This window comes from Pantherophis guttatus, chromosome 8 (genome assembly GCF_059756535.1).
Source record: "Pantherophis guttatus breed Tessera chromosome 8, ASM5975653v1, whole genome shotgun sequence".
In the NCBI taxonomy this organism is placed as follows: Eukaryota; Metazoa; Chordata; class Lepidosauria; order Squamata; family Colubridae; genus Pantherophis; species Pantherophis guttatus.
Window position 1 is genome coordinate 31,784,709 of NC_142070.1, and position 23,220 is coordinate 31,807,928.

General features: G+C 36.0%; 1 protein-coding gene and 1 long non-coding RNA gene across 2 annotated transcripts in view; one reads left to right on the forward strand and one right to left on the reverse strand.

The window, feature by feature from the left end:
* MAML3 (mastermind like transcriptional coactivator 3) overlaps positions 1–23,220 on the forward strand; it is a 307,710-nt gene that overhangs the window by 135,310 nt on the left and 149,180 nt on the right. The window lies entirely within an intron of this gene.
* On the reverse strand, positions 80–20,348 carry LOC117654636 (uncharacterized). Its single transcript, XR_004588349.3, has 3 exons — positions 20,174–20,348; positions 7,081–7,119; positions 80–337 (listed from the first exon to the last, which is right to left on the reverse strand). It is a non-coding gene; the product is annotated as an uncharacterized LOC117654636 (long non-coding RNA).

Sequence of the window (23,220 nt, forward strand, 5' to 3'; positions counted from 1 at the left end):
ATGGACCCTTATAAAAAGTATATTGGGCAAGTGCCAAGTTGAAAGTAATACAGCTTTCTTTCATTCTGTGTTTATTTCATCAATTTTTTAAAAAATAGATAAGTATGTTCTTCATATTGTAGCCTACTACACTCAATATTTACTTAGCTTTCCATATTCTGATAACTATTTAAATAGTGCAGAAGAAGTAATGCTTGATATAGCAGGAGCGGAAACTATGTATGTTCTTGAGGGTACCTGGCTGACAGAATCAGGTACCTTGCTGACTGAATCCAAAAATGCTGCTGTATATCGTCCTTTCTTCACCCAAATATGACCATTTGTGTATCTATGTGCACTGAAAGAAAAATGTGGAGAAATTAATAAAGTTATCAATTTCTTATCAAACTTGATTATTTTCCTTTTTTTGCCAGTTAATAGCTGTCAGAGACGCCTCATTATCACAGATTATATACTTATTTTTTCACATTTTTGAACCGCCCATTTCCCTCAAAGATTGAATAGCATTTCATTGTCTTCACTACCATAATTAGTTATATGTGCAAAAACATTGTCTGAATTTACTGAGTTGATCCCAATAAGGTATTTGCTGTAATGAATAAATGTTTAGACTTCTCAAACATCATAAATGATGACATGTTCCTTCCTAGATAGCTACTTGACTAATCAAGAGATTTGGATAGGTGAAGTATTGAAATTGTTACTTTCCACATCTGAGATCTTAAAAGTTTTTAGAAATCTATTGCTTGCTTTTAGAATCATTGTCCTTTCTAGAGCTATACTAGGAAGCAATGGAACTGATAAGAATACTCCTATACTTAAAAAAAAAACATTTTAACATCATCTGAACTGTCCAGCCAGTACATGGTTCATAAATTCTAAACCAATGACATCACTTATGGATCCACATACTAAGAAGGAGTTGGATAAAGGAGTCTGTGATGATTTCAGCAGAAGCAATAGGAAAGTAAAGAGGAAATTTTTTAGCTTCCAACAAAAAGTTAATGAAGTGGGCAGTTTCAGAGTTGACAGGGTAAGAGGCATTCCACGGATCACCATAAAGGTTAACATTTCAATGTAGAGTGAATTATCCAGATGATTACCAAAAAGGAATCAAGGCATAAGTTAATCAGTTATGTTTCTAAAGAGAACTGAATATTGTCTAAGTTTTTTAATGAAGGGGCAGACAATTAATTTGAGCACACTTTAGCAATTTTTAGACAGGTCCAGAAATTGTCTACTCTACACTAATGCATATTGTATTTTGAACAGAAGAAAGCTATAGCAGGAGAGCAAAATAAATTGTAAATATTTTGGACAAATACTATAACTATCATCTAATATGTTCCATAAAAGTCATGCTTAGACATTCTCCTTGGGTGAATGTTAAAATAGGTTTTGATCGATGCAACTAAAAATGGAAAGAGCAATTGAATTTACAGATTTTAAATTACTTGATTAAAAGGACTAGATTAAGGAGAAAATATTCTGTTTATTTGCTAGATTTATATGTCACCCTAATCAATGGGGGGGGGACTTAAATTTTGCATATTCATTATCATCATCATCATCAACATCGTATTGTACATGTCTTTCCATAGTAGGAAATCTGCAACAAAAATAACATAGTTAAAAGAGATGATAAAAACAGAGGCACCTAAACTAACAAAAGCAGATAACATAGGAACATGTAATCAAAGTCTTGTCGGAACAAAGTACACTGCTCAAAAAAATAAAGGGGACACAAAAATAAGACATCCTAGATCTGAATGAAAGAAATATTCTTAGTAAGTACTTTGTTCATTACATAGTTGAATGTGCTGACAACAAAATCACACAAAAATTATCAATGGAAATCAAATTTATCAACCCATGGAGGTCTGGATGTGGAGTTACACTCAAAATTAAAGTGGAAAAAAACACTACAGGCTGATCCAACTTTGATGTAATGTCCTTAAAACAAGTCAAAATGAGGCTCAGTAGTGTGTGTAGCCTCCACGTGCCTGTATGACCTCCCTACAACACCTGGGCATGCTCCTGATGAGGTGGCGGATGGTCTTCTGAGGGATCTCCTCCCACACCTGGACTAAAGATTCCCCAACTCCTGGACAGTCTGTGGTGCAACGTGGCGTTGGTGGATGGAGCGAGACATGATGTCCCAGATGTGCTCAATTGGATTCAGGTCTGGGGAACGGGTGGGCCAGTCATAGCATCAATGCCTTCGTCTTGCAGGAACTGCTGACACACTCCAGCCACATGAGGTCTAGCATTGTCATGCATTAGGAGGAACCCCGGGCCAATCGCACCAGCATATGCTCTCACAAGGGGTCTGAAGATCTGAGGATCTCATCTCGGTACCTAATGGCAGTCAGGCTACCTCTGACGAGCACATGGAGGGCTGTGCGGCCCCCCAAAGAAATGCCACCCCACACCATTACTGACCCACTGCCAAACCGGTCATGCTGGAGGATGTTGCAGGCAGCAGAACGTTCTCCAGGGTGTCTCCAGACCCCGTCACGTCTGTCACATGTGCTCAGTGTGAACCTGCTTTCCTCTGTGAAGAGCACAGGGCGCCAGTGGCGAAGTTGCCAATCTTGGTGTTCTCTGGCAAATGCCAAACGTCCTGCATGGTGTTGGGCTGTAAGCACAACCCCCACCTGTGGACGTCGGGCCCTCATACCACCCTCATGGAGTCTGTTTCTGACCGTTTGAGCCACCACATGCACATTTGTGGTCCGCTGGAGGTCATTTTGCAGGGCTCTGGCAGTGCTACTCCTGTCCCTCCTTGCACAAGGGCGGAGGTAGCGATCCTGGTGTTGGGTTGTTGCCCTCCTCCACGTCTCCTGATGTACTGGCCTGTCTCCTGGTAGCGCCTCCATGCTCTGGACACTACGCTGACAGAGACAGCAAACCTTCTTGCCACAGCTCGCATTGATGTGCCATCCTGGATGAGCTGCACTACCTGAGCCATTTGTGTGGGTTGTAGACTCCGTCTCATGCTACCACTAGAGTGACAGCACCACCAGCATTCAAAAGTGACCAAACCATCAGCCAGAAAGCATAGGAACTGAGAAGTGGTCTGTGGTGACCACCTGCAGAACCACTCCTTTATTGGAGATGTCTTCCTAACTGCCTATGCTTTCCACTTGTTGTCTATTCCATTTGCACAACAGCATGTGAAATTGATTGTCAATCAGTGATTTCACAGAAGTGTGATTGACTTGGAGTTACATTGTGTTGTTTAAGTGTTCCCTTTATTTTTTTGAGCAGTGTATTTTCTACTGTCAGAAAATCATGCAGAATGGGGAAAGACAGGCCTCCTTGGGAAGAAAGTTCTAAGGCAGCTCTTCTGATACCACTAAAATGCCAAAATTCAGGAGGGGTCTGGTAGCACCTTTCTGAATAAAAGTTAAAATTTATTAAAAGGCATAAGCATTTGCAAGCTGCAGTCTCATTTCATAGAGACTGATATAGCTGATATTTTTGTTAGTCAGAAAAAGTGCTATCAAGCTCCTTATTTTTTGACATTGTAGACTACAAGGCTTAAGAAGCCCAAGAAAAGCTTCATCTGCAAGTCAGATTACATAGATTACACATGTAATCTATCATATAACCTTGCTCAAAATTATTCAGCGTTTTAAAGACGTTCTGCAAAAACAGGCAGAAAGTTCTTTTCTCTTTGATTGCAAAAGATTATGAACTAAATTTTCTGAAATAAGTATATTCTGCTGACATATCATTTTTCATTTAAGTTATTTGATTTCTGTTTCAAATACTAAATCCTGAAGTCATTTAAACAGCATGGCACCTTGGGAATGAGTGGTTTTTGTTCAAGAAAAAAGAAAAGAAAAGAATTTCAGCTTCTTCCATGCAATGGAGGTTCAGAAAGCATAAAGCCCAACCTAATCTTTTAAGAATTGGTCCTCACATTCAGGCTGATCAAAACAAATGTATAACAACAAAAACCCTTGTGATCACAAAGCATCCAGTAGCAACATTAATATTATTTTCCTTCAGTTGGCCTTCCACTTTGAGCTATAAAATCCCAGCTCACTCCAGATGCTAGAGCACTTCTTTAACTGGTTCTTGTCACAGAGCAGATTTCCAGGGCTCCCTGATAGTGAGACTTTTTAGATGTATATTTTAATACATTCCTATTCACTCACCATGCAGCATGGTTATGAGAACTAATTAGTTCATGTTTATACAGCACTTGGAAACTGTAATGCCCTATTAGGTTCCAGTCTGTGCCTGATGCATGAGGAGAGCTCCCATTAATGTTAATGGAGGTTATAGATGTTTCTGAAGCAGTGAGTATGTGTGCTAAGAATAATTATGCTTATTAGTACATTTCATAATGTTACTTGATCAGCCTTTTGTAATTTAACTTAATTGTTTTCATTTAACTCTAACTTACCATATTAAACTTCTGCTTTATTCTGAATCCTCTAATGTACAAGATACAACATGTCTGATAAACACTATGAAGAAATAATATCTTCCCCACTACCCATTTCTTGGTGTTTTCCTTGTGTAACTTTTCCACAATCTTCTTTGTCCAAGTGACAGGATACCTTTCTGGCTATGAATGCAGGCAGGCAACACCTAGTTCCAAATCATATTTGATTACCGTTAATTACAGTGCTGTCATATAGAAGGAGAGAGCAAGACAGCTGGCTTTGTCAAATCACAATGAAATAGCCTACTGTCTGTCTGCTGACTTAATAGCTTTAATTGCCAGTGAATAATCTAGATTTGGTGGATGTGTTTGAACATATCAGCAGGCACCAAATATTTCAATTAAGAACAGGCTGTGTAACAGCCTTTTTTTTTTGTGGTAGGAATAACTGAGAAGTAATTTTAAAGCTCATAAAAGAAAGCCCATGAACCAGGCAGGGTCTTGTTACTTTACTTTGTTAAGCTATATGGAATGGGTGAAGAGTCTGTTCATATTAACCAAATATGCCTTCTTTCAGATCTCTTGGCAAGTCCTAGCTCTAGCATAATGATGTTGAAATAACAGTCTAAAGTAGACACTGGAGAACAAGAAAACAGTAAATGTAGAAAAAATGAGTTTGGATGAGATGCACTTCAGAATTCATTGAGATATAGTTCCTATTATATTTGTCCTAGGGCATAAACATTTGTCTAAAAGTATTCATAAGAGATGCCTATTAATATCCACAACTTCTTCAGGAAGCTTTTTCTATACTATAGAATTGCATAATTGGGGGGTTGGGGCAGGGCAGGGCTGAGGGCTATGTTTTGTCTTTGAATGAAATGCTGGAGGCTGCATTCCAAAATGTAGGCAGGCAAAGAACATGAAATAGGTGGGGACTGAACCAAAACTTAATTTGATTGAACTTTGATTAAACTTTAATTAAGTAATTACATTTAATAGGATTATGCATGCTTCGAAAATGATTCAGAAGAATGGCTTCAGACCATTTGTGAACATAGCACCTCATTGCTATTCATTAAAGCAACCCCTCCTTTTTCAGGCTACTCATTCCAGTTAATGTGTCCCTTAAAGCAGTCACACCTTTTCTGAGGCTCATGGGGATGCCTGAAAAAGGAGGGGCTGCTTTAATGAAAACAGGATGGTTCTTTCCTTGCATAAGTTCCAAAACTTTTCATCTGAATCATTTTTGAATGTGCAGTATGGTGATATTCTTGTGTGTTTAGTATCTCTACCTTGTGTTACATTAACATTCATAATTCAATTTGTATAGGTTCATTAATCTGGTATAAGATTAGGTGTAAATGTTATTCATGTGTAAACTCTAAGAATCAAAAAAATAAAAGCAAGAATTCCAATCTCTGGAAATTATTTGTTACTTATTTATATTTTGTTTATTATGCTTACCTATATGCTATATACTTTTGTGATTCTATTTATGAGAAATTATACCTACAAGATGATTTTATGTATAATCTTTTAGTGATATATGGCTACATTTTTTAAAACACAAATCATTAATGGTCTAAATTATACCTTTTCAGATCATAGTTTAACTAAAGAATAAATGGACAGCTTTCATATTGAAGACCTCTCTGGCCTTTACCCAGTGTTGAAAAATATTGTTTTTCTTTTAATTGTCTGTATTTGATTTCAAAATGCTAAAACATTAGGTAAATATGAACTAGCCAATCTAAGCAGTGAATTAAAATGAAAGCAGTGTGGTTTCCCTAGGGAATTATGAAATATGCAGGGAATGGCTATTTCCAAGCAAACACACTTAACTCAGAAATGATGGGCTTGATTCAAAGATACCACGTCCAATTGAGCTGCCTTTAAGAATTCCCCCTTCTGCATCCAGTTTTCAGAATAGTCTTGCTTAGGCAACAAATCTTACCAATATATTCTTTTTATTTTTAAAATATTAAAATACTTAAAATATTAAGTATGACTTATTCTGCTTAATGACCAGGCATGGGTGCATGAATTTGTAGCCATACCAGAAAATATAAGAAAGAGAAAAGCAAAGGTTTAACAAAAAGTACTCGTGACAGCCCCTGTGTTAGTATTTCCATTTTTAAAATTTCCTCTTTTTCTGCTGCACTTTTTATTCTTTTATCTCGAAACTTTCTTCACAAGGTTAATATTCAGTTATGGAAAAAACTATTGCAGTTTCAGCAATGAATAGATGCTAATTTATACATATATACCTACAAGCTGAATATCTAATTAATGACTTTCTATGCCACTCACAAACATAAAAAAATATCTTTTTTTGATTCTATTATTATTGCATTGGGCCTTCCTAAGCTTCAGAAAAATTTAAACTGTGATTTAAAAAAAATTTTTTTAATACTTTGCCTTTCATTCACTATGTAACTCTGAAATGTATGAAAAATGATTTGTTTTGTTTTTACTAATGAATTGGGAAATGAGCATCAAGGAATTATTTGCCTTCTTAATTTATAGCACATATAGTTAGGATTTCTAAGGGAGGCATGGTGAACTGAAAATGTCTCCACAAAGGTGGAGCCAACTACTGTGGCAAAGACCCAAGAACTGATGAAGAGACGGGTTCTTTGGAACCTTTTTTTTAAAGGAGAGGATGAGAGATCACCTACCTGTGCTCCAGATAGCCGCTCCCGGAGACTGCAGGACAACTGTTAGAAGTGAAAGAAAGGAATATAGGATTGGTTTTTTGATCAAAGTTAAAATAAGACATTTATTTGCAGAGTTCTGGCAGCCTATCAGCTTTTTCAGGTAGACCAGACAGGAAACTCAATGAGATGAGCTTATTTTATTTTATTATAAAGCTACCTTAGTAGAATCTTGCACCTTGCACAAATTTTCCACGGTCTCTTTTATAGACTAGTATGTTAGGGAAATGTTTGCACTTTTCATTCTTTCTTATTCTTTTTTCTTTATTTCCTTAATTTGTATTTTTTTACTATTGTAATCAAAATCCTTAATAAAATTATATGCAAAAAAAATCCTACTTACAATAAGAAGGAAGATAACATCTTTTTAACTTTTTCAATGAAAAATCAAGAAAATATTTTGGTTCAAAGAAAAGAGTTCTTCCCATTGAAAGAATATCTCTATGTACCTATTAATATTTTTATTTGAGGGGGTTCTATATGGTTTTAATGACTTGAAATGGAAAATAAAATGGAAGAAATTTATAATGGTGTCCATCTTTCTCTGGGAGATTGCCACTTCATAGCCAAGCCTACTTCAGCATCCTTGAACTGAGAAGCATTTGAGCTTATCTTAATACAGGGTAGCTGAATTTCTTGGATGAGGATATTATGGATTTGGTATATGATTGTACTGGAACATCATATTTGTGGCAATTGATAATTTACCTACATATTTTTGGGGGCCTATTTTTTAAATTTTAAGAAATGGCAGCTGTATACTTAACTGTTCCTATCCACAATTTATCCATGCATCCATCATTTACTATTCTATGAGCCTATAAGTTAATTTTATTAATTTACTAATCCTTTAGAAGTTTCTCCCATACTGTGAAAGACCAGTTAATGAGAGATATGAGCAAACAGTGGAACAGCCTCCTCCTGTTCTGCCTATCATAGTCTCTTTGTGGAAAGAAAATACAGCCACTGGCACAGAGAAGAAACCTGTGATAGTATCAGATATGTTCACACAGTGGTCACACAGAAAAGCCTGAGATCTGCATTGAATTCTTGTTAGGGAAGACACAATTTCTGAAGTGGCTCTTGGCCTCTAGGCCTTGTACATAATAGCATTAAATAATAACATCAGGGTATGAAGCGATACCAGAGAGGATTCAGATGGAGGTTTAAGGCTGCAGTTCTGTACATACCTGGTTGATAGTACAATTTGAGTATGACTAAACATATGTAAAATTTCATTATGAATATAGTCATACAAAAATCTGCTTTCCACTTGTTGCAGTCCTAACATGAAGGCAGATACTCACTCTGCTCTAGGTGACAGATTTAAGGCAGAGGGAACATAAACCCCCCTCATCCAAACTACTATATAACAGGAATTACTCAACTGCCTAGTCAAGGAAAAATGCTGTTGTAAACCTAAAAATATTGTATTGAGATTTCACTACAATAACATAATCTTACAAGTCTGATTGTGCTGTCCTGGCTTTCCTTCTTACACTCTAATGAATTAGGATCAGAGGTGAAATGCTACCAGTTCACTCCGGTTTGGGTGAATCGGTAGCGATAAAAACTACCGGTTCGGGCAAACCGATAGTAAAAAAAGCTACAATCTCACGGTTTCTTGCTTTCTAGCGAAGCTAAACTGTGCACCACAGCTGATCCCCCCCCTTGCAGTTCTACTTACTTTCCAAAGACTCCTTTTGGCGCGTACTACACATAGGAAAATGAAAATGAAAAAGTTCATTTTACAATAATGTTAATCTGTAACGTAGCAAAAGTCTCTGATTTGCATTTTCAATATCAACCTCTGTTAGAATGTTATAATGGTTTTTTTCTGTTTTTAAGATTTATATAGTTTTTAACTAAAATACTTGAGATAGACTGCATCTAGTACAGGTAGTCCTTGTTTAGAACCACAATTGGGACCAGCAATTTAGTTGTTAAGCAAAGCAATCTCTAAGTGAAACTATGATTTGTTTATGATCTTATATCAGCTTCTCTTTACTTTACAGACCCTTAAAATTCATAAATGTGAGGATTGATTGAAAGTTCCTTTTAATCATTGTTGTAACTGCTAATGGTCACTATACAAGGCAGACACTGAACACGAACTACCTATATATAAGTAATTAGAATACTAGAATTGTTAGGTGGGTTCAGGTTTCAAACCAGGCTATTGCCAATGTTTCTTACAGCTTTTAGCTTCTTGTTGCACTGAGAAACACTAATATGTGGAGGAAGAATTTTTTCCTTAACTAAATAACCTTCAGGTAGTGTGGAATAGAGCTTCCATTATGACCAATAATAATCAGAAACATTTGTGTGCACAACAGATTATGGGAAGTCCAAAGAGGAATTCCCAAAGTTTCATAAACTTTATGAAGCCTGTATCATAATGTTCATTTAGAACATTTATACGTAAGAGTTTCTACACATTTTCCTTCCATTTTGTAATGTAAATTGTAATAAATTATTAGGGCTCCTTGGTTCCATTTGTCTGTTTAGACTATTGAGCATCATGTTATACTAACAGCAGAGTATTCATTTCATGTTTTCTTTCTCAGAATCTTTGCAGAAAATTTCAGTACTCTTTTATTTATGAGATTTCTAACCATTTCAACATTGTAGGATTTATCAGTGATGTAACTATTAGTCACATTTTAAAAAAGGCTGGAAGAGAGAGTTTAAAAGACATCTGGCATTCAATATAATTTTTTTAAAATTATGATCAAATTTAGTATTTCAGTTAACTAAACAAAATAACTAAATTTCATTTAGTTTAAAAAAAGAAATCCTGAATATTCTGGGCTTGCAACTGTATTTCATGTCATTTTAAGATAGGGCATTACACTAATTGAATTAACCAAACAACAAAATAATGTCGGGTGACAACTATAAAATATACAAAATATGGCAAGATAGATAATAGGAAAACAGTGCAAAATCTTCTGTGAACCAACATAACAGGGAGAAAGATAACCTTTATAGTGGAAATGGCTCCTTCCCCCACAGCTTTGCTTACGTCAACCATTAAAATAGCAACATCAAGAACAAAGCTCTATTGGTTAATGAAAGAGAAGGTGAAGAGAGAGGGTGAGAGAGTCTACTCCAAGTTGCACTGATCAAATCCTCTTTCATGATAACCAGGCCACCTTGTTAATTTCTGTCGAAAAAGTGCAAAGTTTAAGCTGAAAAATCATAGTGCTTCCACTTATGTTTCTCCTAGTTTGCTTGCGTCGGCTCTGTGGTCACTTTTAGCCATGTCAGCATGTTGAAAATTGCTGATGGTAAACACCAGAGGTATGTATGCACAATACTGAAGAGACCACAAAGAATATAGCCTTGGGGGAAATAGTAGATTTGTTCATATACATGCTATCTTGATTTTCTTTTCTTTTTTTGTAAAGACCGCTGAAAAATATTTCAAGTACAGATTTGGGGCTGTGTAGTGTAGACGTTTTTAGTTCATTTTCTTTACTAGAAGAACAAACTGAAATATAAGAAAGTAAGAGAACAAGAGAGCAATTCAGATTTCAGGAGTTTGAGCCATTTGTGTGGACTGCAGTAATAGATATATGCACATGTAATACTTGGAGAGTTATGTTGCAAAATGTTCTATAAACAAGAAGGTAATAGATAGCTACTTATTAACAATACACAACTAATAATCACATTCCAGTTAATGGACTTATAAAACAATATTCATATTGCATTAATTTTCTATAGTTACATTGCCTACCTCTTTATTCCCACACCTAATATGAGATGCATTTAGACTTTGGTCTCTAAAGACCTAAACAATTTAGGACTATTTTACTTCATGTAGTAACCTGACTTTCCATTTGATCACTGAGACTGGCATCCTTGTCCTTAGTAACAAGCCTTTGCAAAAGTGGCCCCACTTGGAATCGCCTTGGAATTTTCTTCACATGGCATTACCATGTGATTCCTTCTGATTAGTGTAGAAGAACCCCAAATTAGTGAGAGTTATTCATGCACTGATGGGCCATGATGACTCAGTGGTTAAAGACACTGAGCTTGTCCGCTGGACAGCTAACAGCTCAGATTCGAGACCCAGCACAATGCGACAAGGTGAGCTCCTGTTCCTTGCCCTAGCGCCTTCTTACTGTTGTACATGTAATATGTATTATATTTTGCATTATAATCACGTAGTTTGGCTATTTTATATACTCTGGGAGTGTTTATGTCAGATTCGTTAAACATTAGCGTCCGTTCACTTATAACATTTAAATGGTGTTCTCTGCCCTCACCCATAAATTTAGACAGGTTGGAGAAAGGTGTTTAAGTGGTGGGGATGAAGAATATGTGTAAAATAGCATTGAAGTTCTAATTTAAACTTCAATTAAGGCATCAGTGCCTGTATCTTAATCTGTCCTTCAATCTCCCTTATGTGATAAAGATGTGAAGGATCCTTGATGCTGTCTCAGCTTGCTTGTTTTCTTGCAGACATTTCATTACCCAAAGTAGGTAACATCATCAGTGCAAGTATGTTGTTTTGAAGCATATTGTGTAATACAGATACCCTGACATAAATTATATGCAATAATTTAAAGCAATCTGGTCACACTTTGACAATACAAAATGATTTAGGTAGAAGCTCCAGAACACACCACAAACAGATGAATAAACCAGTCGATGGGAGTCCCAAAGTCTTGTTAGAATTAATAGGGTTTTACCATTGGCTCTACTATAGGTGAGCAGAGCAATATGGTGTCATATAAGAAAAGGCTTTTCTATGGTACCCATCTGCTACACTACCATTACTGGTAGGGTAGTCCTGATTTTGGCTTCTGCTCTTATGCAGGTTAGTTTCTGGTTCAACAGCTTCAGGCTTTGAAGGCCAAAACCTGGACCTTCCAGTGATACGGGGATGAGATAGGAAACCATCTATCAACCAGAGAAGATGGCATCTTACTTTAGATATACCTTTTTCTAAATGGTATAGAAGCCATTTTGTAAGTCTTTTTGCCATGAGGACTGTTTCTTTTCCTTTCTAGATCTGCACATTTCCTTCAGCATGCTATGATCTCACTAATCTCCTTTGTTATTAAAGACAATAAAATCTTACCAGGTTTCTGTTCTGAAGACTATTTTTAAAACAGATTTGGATTTCTGAAGCAAACAGTATATCTTTTCTCTCACTTTCAGTTTCTTTGCTTTGAGCCTCTCCCACTTCCCTGGTGGTCATCATCAATATGTGATAAATAAGGTTTTTGTTCCTTTTCTTGCAAAAATATATATATATCTTCCCTGAATAGCTGGCTTCCCTGCCAAATTTTAGTTTCTGAAAATCCACAGAGTTTGTGGCTGTGTTTCACTGTTTTAATGGCAAGCATCTAATGGCTCTATAGCAAATACATACGACAGAAGAAGGCAAAGTAGACTGCAGCCCAGGCTTCAATTTCCTCAAATTTGCTACAGAAAAATCTATACCTCCTCTGCTTTCAGAAAACTCAACACAACAATAAACTTTTTAAAAAAGAGGGAGAAGTAAACAAAAGCTTTTTGATTTGGTTCTTTTCTCTTCATTTGCTGCATAAACCTTAATGGTGAAGAGACCAACCAACAATATTGGTTATTCATTATTTTATTTTATTTTATTTTATTTTTCACTTTTAAAAGGGGAGGAGGGGAAAATTGCGTAATAAAAAGAGCTTCTGCTATATTTAGAATAAAACATCATGCATCCTCTTTCATGATGTGAACTTAATTATAGCATGCTATAAACCTCACATTTGTAAAGATTTCTCCCCCCCCCCCAAACTTCTTTTTATGATACGCTTATAACAGCAACAGGGTGTTAATATGCTTGGATTTTGTGCAATTCTGAACAAGTTGCCTCTACAACTGAAAATTTAACTATTGAGATTTTAAAAATCTCCATACTTTGTAGAAGCACAAGTTGTGTGTGATATATAGATAGATTGGCACTCTGGATTTTAATATTAGGTTAATATTTAGTTTTGGAGCGATAGCAACCTGGTTCACTTTGACAGACCTCTTCATAAGGAGTCACTTCCAATTTAAGGAATATTAGTCAGAGAACATTCTCTTTTTTGTTTGCTTAAACCATTTTTCGAGTCAGATGTCCCAGGATACCTAATACATTCACATATTTTTATTAAATAATAAGAAACCAGTATAATGGAATTCTTTGATGTTAAAAAAAAAAAGTAGGAATTGTAGTCAGAAAACCAAACTAGGAATCTTAATGTTGTGTCCATGCACATATATTTGTTTATTAACAATGCTTAGGTGCTGTTGCAAACAGAATATTTTATAAAGCAACTTTCAGTAATTATAAGAAGCATAGCATTTCATTGGGGGTCATGTTTAATGCTTCTCCTGTTTAAATATCTGCACTGTTTGAAACTATGCATAATGGTGTAATTATCTCAAAAGTTGTGTTTTTCCAGCTATCTAGATTTAATCAATCATTGAGGTTAAGGACACATACAAACATACAGACATACTTGTCCCAGCTTCTGCCAACGTAGCAGTTTGAAAGCACGTAAAAAATGCAAGTAGAAAAATAGGGACCACCTTTGGTGAGAAGGGAACAGCATTCCGTGCGCCTTTGGCGTTTAGTCATGCTGGCCACATGACCACGGAGACGTCTTCAGACAGCTCTGGCTCTTCGGCTTTGAAACAGAGATGAGCACTGGCCCCTAGAGTCTGGAATCACTAGCACATATGTACGAGGGGAACCTTTACCTTTACCTTATACAGACAGACAGACAGACAGACATGAATAGTCTGGGTGAAGACAACAGCAACAATGCTGAAGGGAAGCTGGACTAAGAGAAGAACCTAGATGAGTCACACAATGAGCTTCACTTCCTGAACATGCATTTCCCCAGGCAGATCCAACAACTGATATGTTACCCCATGTTAACTCTCAACAATGATTTCTTGCCTATAAACTGAGAGATGTAACAGTTTTAGAACTGGTCAGGCTTGCCACTTCCAATGCTTAGCAGAAAGCAAGGTATCCAGTGGTGGGATTCAGCCAGTTCGCACCACTTCGGGAGAACCAGTTGTTAATTTTCTGAGCAGTTTGGCAAACTGGTTGTTGGAAGAAATCATTAGGGCAGAGAACCAGTTGTTAAATTAGTGAATCCCACCACTGAAGGTATCCCTTCTTCAGCTGACACAATAACAACATTGAAACATGCCAAATCTCTTATTTCTATGTAGTCTTTCCAGGTTGTTGTGAAAGGATGATTGCACTTAAGCTATTCAGCTATCATGTGCTATAGTGCAACATCTATGAATTTGGCATGCATATGGAATTCAAACTCAAGATGATTGCATTGTTATAGCTGAATAGTTGTTTTATATAGTGTGCCTTTTATGGATTAAAGACACAAAATGCTGTTTTACGTATAGCTCTAGTCTAGAGCATTTAGAACTCAGGTATTTTGAGTATTTTGGGGTAGGTTTTTTCCTGAGTTCTTCACATTTTGACCCCAATGACTGATTGGATTTAAGTTTAATAAAGTTTTTAAACTGCAGATGATGTCGTGTTTAATAGCTTTATCAAATATTTTATCTGTTACTTTATTGCAATGCATTTTGCTCCAGTATTAGTTTTGTATAATCAATGTTTCTATTAATGAAGGATTACTATAACATCAGGGATCAGACTTCTTTATGAAAAGCTTCCATAGAGCAAGTATTTATTCAGATATTAATTGTAACATAATTTATTTTGGAAGCGGTTCTTAGGTTTTGTTTTCAGGAATTCTATCCTTGGCTAGTTGCACTTGCTTGCCATTTGAGTTTTGCACTGCAGCGCTATTTGAATAATAAGATGTCCTGAGATGTCCACTGTTTCTCAAGGGAACTATAGCTCTACAAAGGTGAAGCTGAGAGCAAGAATATCAGTAAAAGATATACCCACTGTTTGCTGTGAGAAGGAGCTTTGAGACTCTGATGTTTATTTTCTTGCAAACTGGTGATAGAAATTGTAAGCTTTGTTGAGGAGAGAGATTGCAGCAATCCATCTATCTTTATGTCTCTGTGCTTACTTCTACAATCCGTGTCAAAACTGCTTATTTACAAACAAAATCTCAGGCTGACCTCAGGAAGGAAAACAGTATACTGAATGTCAAGAGCAACCTATTATAATATGATTATAACACCTGAAGTTCGAATGGCTGAATTGGATTATGTAAATATTTAGCAGAGATGGGCTGTTGTGGTGGGACCACTGAACAGTGAATGACAGCATAGCTGTCTACTACAATTTTTTTTTAAAGTCTGTCTAGAACATACTTGATCTATTTTGTAGATTCTGAGCCACATTGCAGGCTTTGTGTGAGTGTTTGTGTGTTTGCATGTATGTGAGAGAGAATTTGTAATATGTGTGCTCATGTTGAAGGAAAAATGTATACATAAAGATAAGGAAAAATATTGATTTTAAAAGATTTCACAGAGCAATCTTTGCAGGCAGAAACTGCCAGAGTTCAATACTTGGTGTATAGATTTGGAAGTTCCGTGAATCTGAACAGATACCAGATGGAGATGCCAAAGGAAGCTATGAAACTTACATCTTAAAAGGTTTGGTTTAGGAAAAAAAAAAGGTAAAGTAATAGTCAATAAGATTATAAAATATAGTTTCTTATAGGGCTGTGTTTTATCATCACTCTGATAATGCTTTTTTGTAATCAGTGTAAGGGAAATTTAAAAACTCCACAAAATACCTAATATCCCTAAGATCTGTGATGTTTATTTACAAGCTCTATTCTGCAAAGATCCTTTTTAATGTTAAATAAAAGTTTGCTGTTCAATTATTTAAGCTATTTTTTTCTTTTTGATGATTTCATCTGGGACAATTACTTATAAATAGCTTTTTGGTTGCCCATGAATAATCTACTTTAATTATTCCATTTCTTTGGTAACAACTTATAACTTCTTCTAGAATTAGCCAACCATTGTTGTGCTAAAATAGAACTGCTGAGAGGCTTTATATCATTTCAGCAGTTGCTGATTAATGATGTAAAGATGTTATAAGTCACTAGTAGTAAAATGGGTCCCTCCCTTCTTTGTTTTGTTAGAGGAGGAGACTTTTAATTTTTACTTACTATGTTTAAATTAAGAGGAGAGATAAGTAATCCAAGCTTTCCCTTGAAATTTAAAGTAGCATAGAAACTGACAACAGGAATTAAGACACTATTGATGATTAAACCCAGAAAATAAGCAGTCTTTATAAATTAATGGAACCATGATAGAAATCTTGTAAAGCCTCCTTAAAGCTTCTCCTCCTCAAAATAACGATCACTTCCGCAGTACAAAAATATCTGAAGGTCTAACCAAACTACTATTTCAGGAACTGCTGCACTATAAAACTGATAGTCTCTATGTATTGTTGAATTTCATTTACAAATATTCAAAATATATATTTTGAGGTTTGTTGCAAAACAGAAAGAAGAAAAATGTTGAGAAAACCCCATTCATTTGCGTTGTACTTGTTGCATCATTGAAGACCAGGTGTTTGTTCTGAGGAGACATAGTTGCTTGGAGGCCTACACATGTTCAACTCCATGCTTAAAGATATGTGCAGTTTCACAGGGAACGGAGCAAAATTAAAATAAAGTTTAAAAACTCTTTATGTGAACACACTAGAGAAATATTATTTCAGTCTTTCAGATTCTTTTGGAATGAATTTGCATACATAACCCTGACAGTTAAATATGCATGCTCATACCTGCAGTGAATGCAGATCAGAAAGCTACTACCTGTCAGAAATATATATTTCCTTACATATACATATTTTTTTCATAAAGTGAGAAGATTCTCCAAGGAAAGGAGCTAATTGAACCAAGTCAGTTTTGCACAAAAACTGCATACTTACAAAATTAGGTGAAAAAGTATTCTGTGCCACATATAATTTCAAATGACTGTGATTCTTCAAATCCATTTGACTTACACTTATCTAGTCCATATATCATAGCTTTATGTTATAGGATAGGAAACTGAATTTATCACATGGAGCCACATTCCTGTGTGGCACAGCCCCAGCCCAATTGAGCATTCCTGGTTTCTTCTATAGCTCTTTTCCTTTATTTTGCTTTATTTAATTATTGTTGTTAGTTTAGGCTTACCTGTGCAACCGATATGTTCCTGAAAGACTGAACTATCAAAAGCTATTTGCACCAGTGGTTAAATGTCACTGAATTCCAGGAGCTGGAAGCAAACACTGGAGACAACTAGTTCCCATGAGTCCATTTTGTGGATTTTCTATAGTTATTTGGATAGTAAAGGCAGGAAAATATGTAGTGGATGACTCTATAATGACTTGGTCATCTATATTAGGCATCTGGATGCTTTGTTCCATGTTGATCTTCTCATATTGCCCCTTTCTTGTTTTTCATGAAGTAGAAGTCTGAAGTGTACCCCAGATAGGCAAGTAACTATTGGCTTTGCCCTTTCATTATTGACTGTAAGTTTTGCCAAAGGCTGAAAGCCAAGCTATTACTATTAGTTCAGTCCTGTGCAGCAAAGCTTCTTAGTTAATGTAGTTGTGGCATGTATTCAGGGAAACAGTCTGCTTAATTATAAAATCTGTCTTTTCTACAAGATTTACCTTTTAAAATATTAGAAGCAGTAATTCCTGTTGTTTTTGATTATCTGTTTTAAGCTAGAGAAAGTAGGGCTTTTTTTCAACAACATTTTAGGTTTTTTTAAAAAATCATATGGATATGGAATTTCTAATGCTTTCAAATTGACTGTCGTTAGGGTGAAAGCTGGATATCTCTTCCCAACCCTAGCTTTGAAAGATAGACCTCTCTGATGGGTGTTCTTGAAAATAAAATAAAAAACATAGCAATTTTGCTGCTCAGATGTTTACCTCATCCCCCTGATATGCAACTGCTTTTTTATGGGAGAAAAGGACCTTTTGTCAGTGGAGAAGTATTTCAGAAATTGGTAAAAGATGGGGATTGAAAGAGTAGCCGGCTGCATTTTTTTTAAAAATAAAAGCCTCCAGGACAAGGAGAAGGAGGAAAGGGGAGCCTTTGTTGGTCTTTGCAACACACAGCTTTGCTAACAGGCAATGCTTAAAGCTCCTCTTAACAATGTACATTTGCTCTCACTAGCTCTTCCATTGATTTCTTCCTGCCCTCCACAGACCTGGCTGCAGTTAAGCCTTGCGTCTTCCACGTGATGCTGAGCTGAATCAGATTTTCCTTTTAGTTGTTCGATCAAATTTTCCTTCCTACAGCTTAGAAGGCTCACTTGGGACCTTATAGTAATTGCCTCCCCATGCTGTACTGCTGATACCTTTATTGTATTGGTGTAGGATTTCAGAGGATTGTGTTTAACATGCAGTGAGCTGCAGCAATGCAAACAGCCTCACTGTTTAAACAAGCATCCATTAGGCCAGGAAACAAGACAGTGCCAGTCCATTTGGTGCTGTTTAGTGCTGGCTGCTTACAGCAAAATTGTGCGGGAGCACCGGGAGGAGAAAAATTAGGGGAGGGTACATGGAGAAAGAAGGAGGGTGCATGGCAATTCTGCAATGTCAAAAAAATATGGAGGGTATATTGGTAGTTTTGTGGGTATGAAGAGGAAGGGTGTCACAAACTGTTGAGGATAGAGATATGTGAAGAATTCATTAATATATCACTATGCTAAAATATCAACCCTCCCACTCAAATGTCATTAACATGTCCTGTATGAAGAGCTCAAAAGAACAGCGTGCAGTGTGGTTTTTTATACCTTCTTTTTCCACCAAGTGAAGAAAAGGGAGGTATTTTCCAAGCAGCTGAAAGAATTATTTGTTCAGGCAAGAAACCAAAAAGCCATGGTGCTGTGTGTAACAGCCTGATGCACTACATTAAAACAACAGCTATAATTTTAAAACCCTAAAGACTTAACTTGCTTAGATTAACAGGGCAGCACCAGCTATCCTTTTCAGCATTTCTAATAATGCCTCTTTGTTTAACTGATTATGAAATGGTTCTAATCCAATTTTTCTATTATTTTGCACAGTAAGAACCTCATTTGGAATTAAATAAATAAAAACAAAACAGTTGAAAATTCATATAAACTCAATATACTTTAAAACTAAGTTGTATATGTCTTGTTATCTTATTTTTATTATGGATGCACTTAGTTTTCAATTTTTCCAGGGGCTTCAAAATGTTTCTTAAAAGTTCAACTCCTTTCCTAAATAGGAGAGTGTACTTTTATTGTGTGACTGCCAGAGGCATCTGTTCAGTGTTGCATGGGACATTCCTGGTGATGAGTAATGCACACTGCTATGCAACTTTTAAGTGCAGTTTTGATGCTCTTCTCAATAACTATACACAGTTTTATTGTAAATATAGTAGCCCTTAAACACATAAGAACACACAGAAGACTCAAAGCCTATAGTTTTCTTTTTAAGACTCTGCATTCCCCTATCTGCCATTAGAGCATAGGTCACAGTTCCCTGTTTGCCTACCTCTTGGCAAAGGGAGGAATAAATAAGGCTCACAAAACAGGGATTCCTTTTGTTGGAAAATTACTGAGGGGAATAATATGCAGTTTAGTTTGCACCCGGCACGCTCCCAATCCCTAGGTCCACATCAGAAAAAGAACATACAGTAAAATTTTCAATTCAGTTATAAAATTACAGCTTATTTATTAAAATCAGCAAACATAAAAAAAAATGTAACCAAAGCAGGCAAATGAGAAAAACATGAATAATATCTAAGAATTAATATTAGCTATAAAATATAGCAAAAAGTACAGAATTTTCCAGAGCCACTGGAAACAATAACGGGTAAACAAGGTGGACAATCCCAAAGTACACAGCAGCAGAATAGAGATGGAAAATAGGTCACCATATTATCCCTTCTCTATTCTGCACCGTTAAAGTAACAGTTTAGTGAGCAAAGATGGTGTATCCAATATTTTCTTCACCATTTAATCTGCAAAATTCTTAAGGCATTAATCCAGGATGCTGAGCTCAGAATTACATAGTACAGAATGATGTAAAGAGATGATGGCAGAGAAAACATTTGAAAAATTATGTCTTTCTACATACCGATAGTGTTCACTTCCCCATTGCAGTTTGGACTGGCAACTCTCTCACTGAGTGGCATAATCATTAAATGAAACATCACATGAGCACATCGATTTACATCAGTTCCAGCTGTAGTTGTTAAGCAAATCACCATGAGTCGTTAAGTGTGATTTGATGTGACCATGACTTGTAACTTCCTACTAGCTTCCCCATTTACTTTGCATGTGAGAAACCAGCAGAGAAGGTTGTAAATGGTGATCACATGACCATGGGAGATTGCAACCATGGTTACAACCAGGTTACAACTCTGACTACAAAGTGCCGAATCATGAACCTGTACAGTGGCCGTAATCTTGAGGATTTCTCGTAAATCTCCTTTTTCAGCAAGCATGGTAGCAACTTGAAAAAGTCACTGAATAAGTAATTAGTAAGGAAGGATTACTTGTATGTTTCTTAGAATAAGAGCAGGTCTGGTGGGACATCTTAAACTAACTGGTCCAACGAGGAAAAGAAATGGAAGAGTAGCACCAGAATATCCTGGCAGCTAAACGAGAAGAGAGAATTGAGATGCTTAGTTCCAGACAAAGGTACTAGACTGGGAACTGAAAATTCCCAAGCAATTATTTTAAATTCTATTATGCAAAGTTGAGTATGTTGTGATGCCATGCAAAAAATTTAACAATGATTTAGATGTTTATTAGCATTGGAAGAAACATGGTATCACCATTCCTTATTGCTGAAAATTTAGTGTACAGTTTTTGACCTTTATAAAGTATATGTACAGTACATCCATGGAGCTTTGTATATTGCATGTTTGATTGCTCTGTGCACATGCATTGAAATAATTTTTGTTTCAACGTTTTGATATTTTTTTTGGCAGTTGAAACAATATTAGAGCCCTCCAGTGATCAAACTCATTTTTCTAGGTTATGGAAATTCTGCTTGGATAGTGTTTTTATTAGCATTTCTTTTGCATTTCCCTTTGTCAGCAAAATGTGGTTTTGGCTTTTGTTCAAAAAGCAAGTAAGAAAATTGGACTTTTCAATTGTTGATAACAGGTGTACATTTTTTTGATGGCAGTTGGAAAAGATTAAATGGTTAAATAAGTAAAATTAAATTTATATTAAAAATGGTAACTTGTTTCAATGTTCATGGTCACTTTGCTGGCTGTCCAAAAATATCAACCATGAACCTGACTGTCTTAAGGTGGCTAAATCAAGATTTACACAAGGATGCCAGAACCTCTTGTGAATATATGGGGAAAATGTGCTTCTTAGTAAGAATAACTCCTGTGTTATGACCTCTGTCTTTGTATACTTCACATATTTGTTGTGGGCCCGGTCTAGAGGAAACACCATGCCCCACCATTCTAGCAGGACCCAGCATCCTATGAGTTACCAATAAACATCAAAATGTCTTACTGTGCCCCAGATGAATAAACAAATGCAGAGCAATCTGTGATAGCATAGAACATTTTAAGTGGTTAATAATAACCCTCTTGGGTCATATTTTGTATTATAAGTGTTATATATTTATCTGATGGTGTTTTAACAAAAATGCAGTGACTTTGTCGCACCGTTGATCTTGAAGTGCATGTCAGAGGTTACCCTCCAAACAACAACTGGAAGCCAAATATTTAATTTAAATACAAATGTAGTTAAAGTTAATTTAATTAAGTATGAATACTTGCATATAACAATGTTCCCTTGTTGTTACAATAAAAAAATATATAGTTTCATGGGTCTATGAAAATGCATCTAAGACTTGGTGTGGGCATATATGCACTGTTGTGGCCCCTGATTATATTTTCCACATTATAAACTAAGTGTCCTCTTTTTCTCTCTTTAATTTTTGATATATACAGTGGCAGTATTCTGGAGGTAATGAACCATATGCCCAGCTTCTCATTCCTGTGCTTTTTCTGTAGTATAATTTGACCTTCTGCTCTATGCTCTTAGTGCACACAGTTTCCCTTGTACCCTCAGGGAAAAAATGTCAAACATAAACCCTTCCTCTTGGCATCCCCATTTCTTTCAAAGCCTGTCGAGTGTGAGCCTCTTTGTCAGCTTATTTGCTTCACTAGAGCTTGTTCCAAAACTGCGCGGGGAAGACCAAGCCATTTGCGGCCTTCGTTGCACAAAATAAGTTGTTCATGTTCCTTTTCATAGTAGCTTAGTCTATGACAACTGCAGATTACATGTTCATTGTCCCACTCTGGATAGTACTATGAATGAATTTAATACTCTTTCCATGAAAATGGTCTAATGCTGAAATAAATTAGCACTCTGGAATGGCTTCCAGCCAGCTGCCAAACGTTTCTTAGAAATAAAACACTATAAAACTTTGAAAATAAGTGTCAGCATTCTGGTAGAGTGCAATAATATAAATCTTTATGTACCTATTTTTCCATCAAAATGAACCATGAAATCATTCATATCAAACAAAAACCAAGAAGGAACTTCAGTAGAAATATATTAAAACTCCTGGTCAGCATTTAAATTAGGATAGAAAATAATGTCATGGCGCTTTGTTAATATACAGTACATATGCCTGAAAATCTTTATGAAATTGAGTTTGGAAGCAATCAAAGAGATTTCGTTGGAAATTGCTTAAACAAAGGTTGTTGGGGGTTTGCTGCTTCCTGAACTTAAAGTAACTTTGCCCAAGCACAAACTCAATGTCCTCTTTAACAAGATAGATTAAGAAATAGATAATTAATGAAAGAGTAGTGGTACAATTATAGCACATGAACTAATATTTGATATAGAACCAAGATATCTAATGTACGTTAGGATGGAGATGTTTTGAATCCCACAGCTTTATGGTGCACAAGAGGAAGACACTAAAGGAAAATCACCTGAGTCTTTGTCAGGATGAGAAACAACTCTTAAACGAGTTCTGTCTCAAGTAACAGATATATCTCTGAAGTTCAGAAAATTGAGAGCAGGTCCTTTCCATTTGGCAGTCATGAAAATAAACACATTCCAGCCATTTTTGACAAAAATGATTAACTTATGGTCCATGTTACACTTCTGCTTTTGAATTGCTATTTTGGGACCCCGGGAATC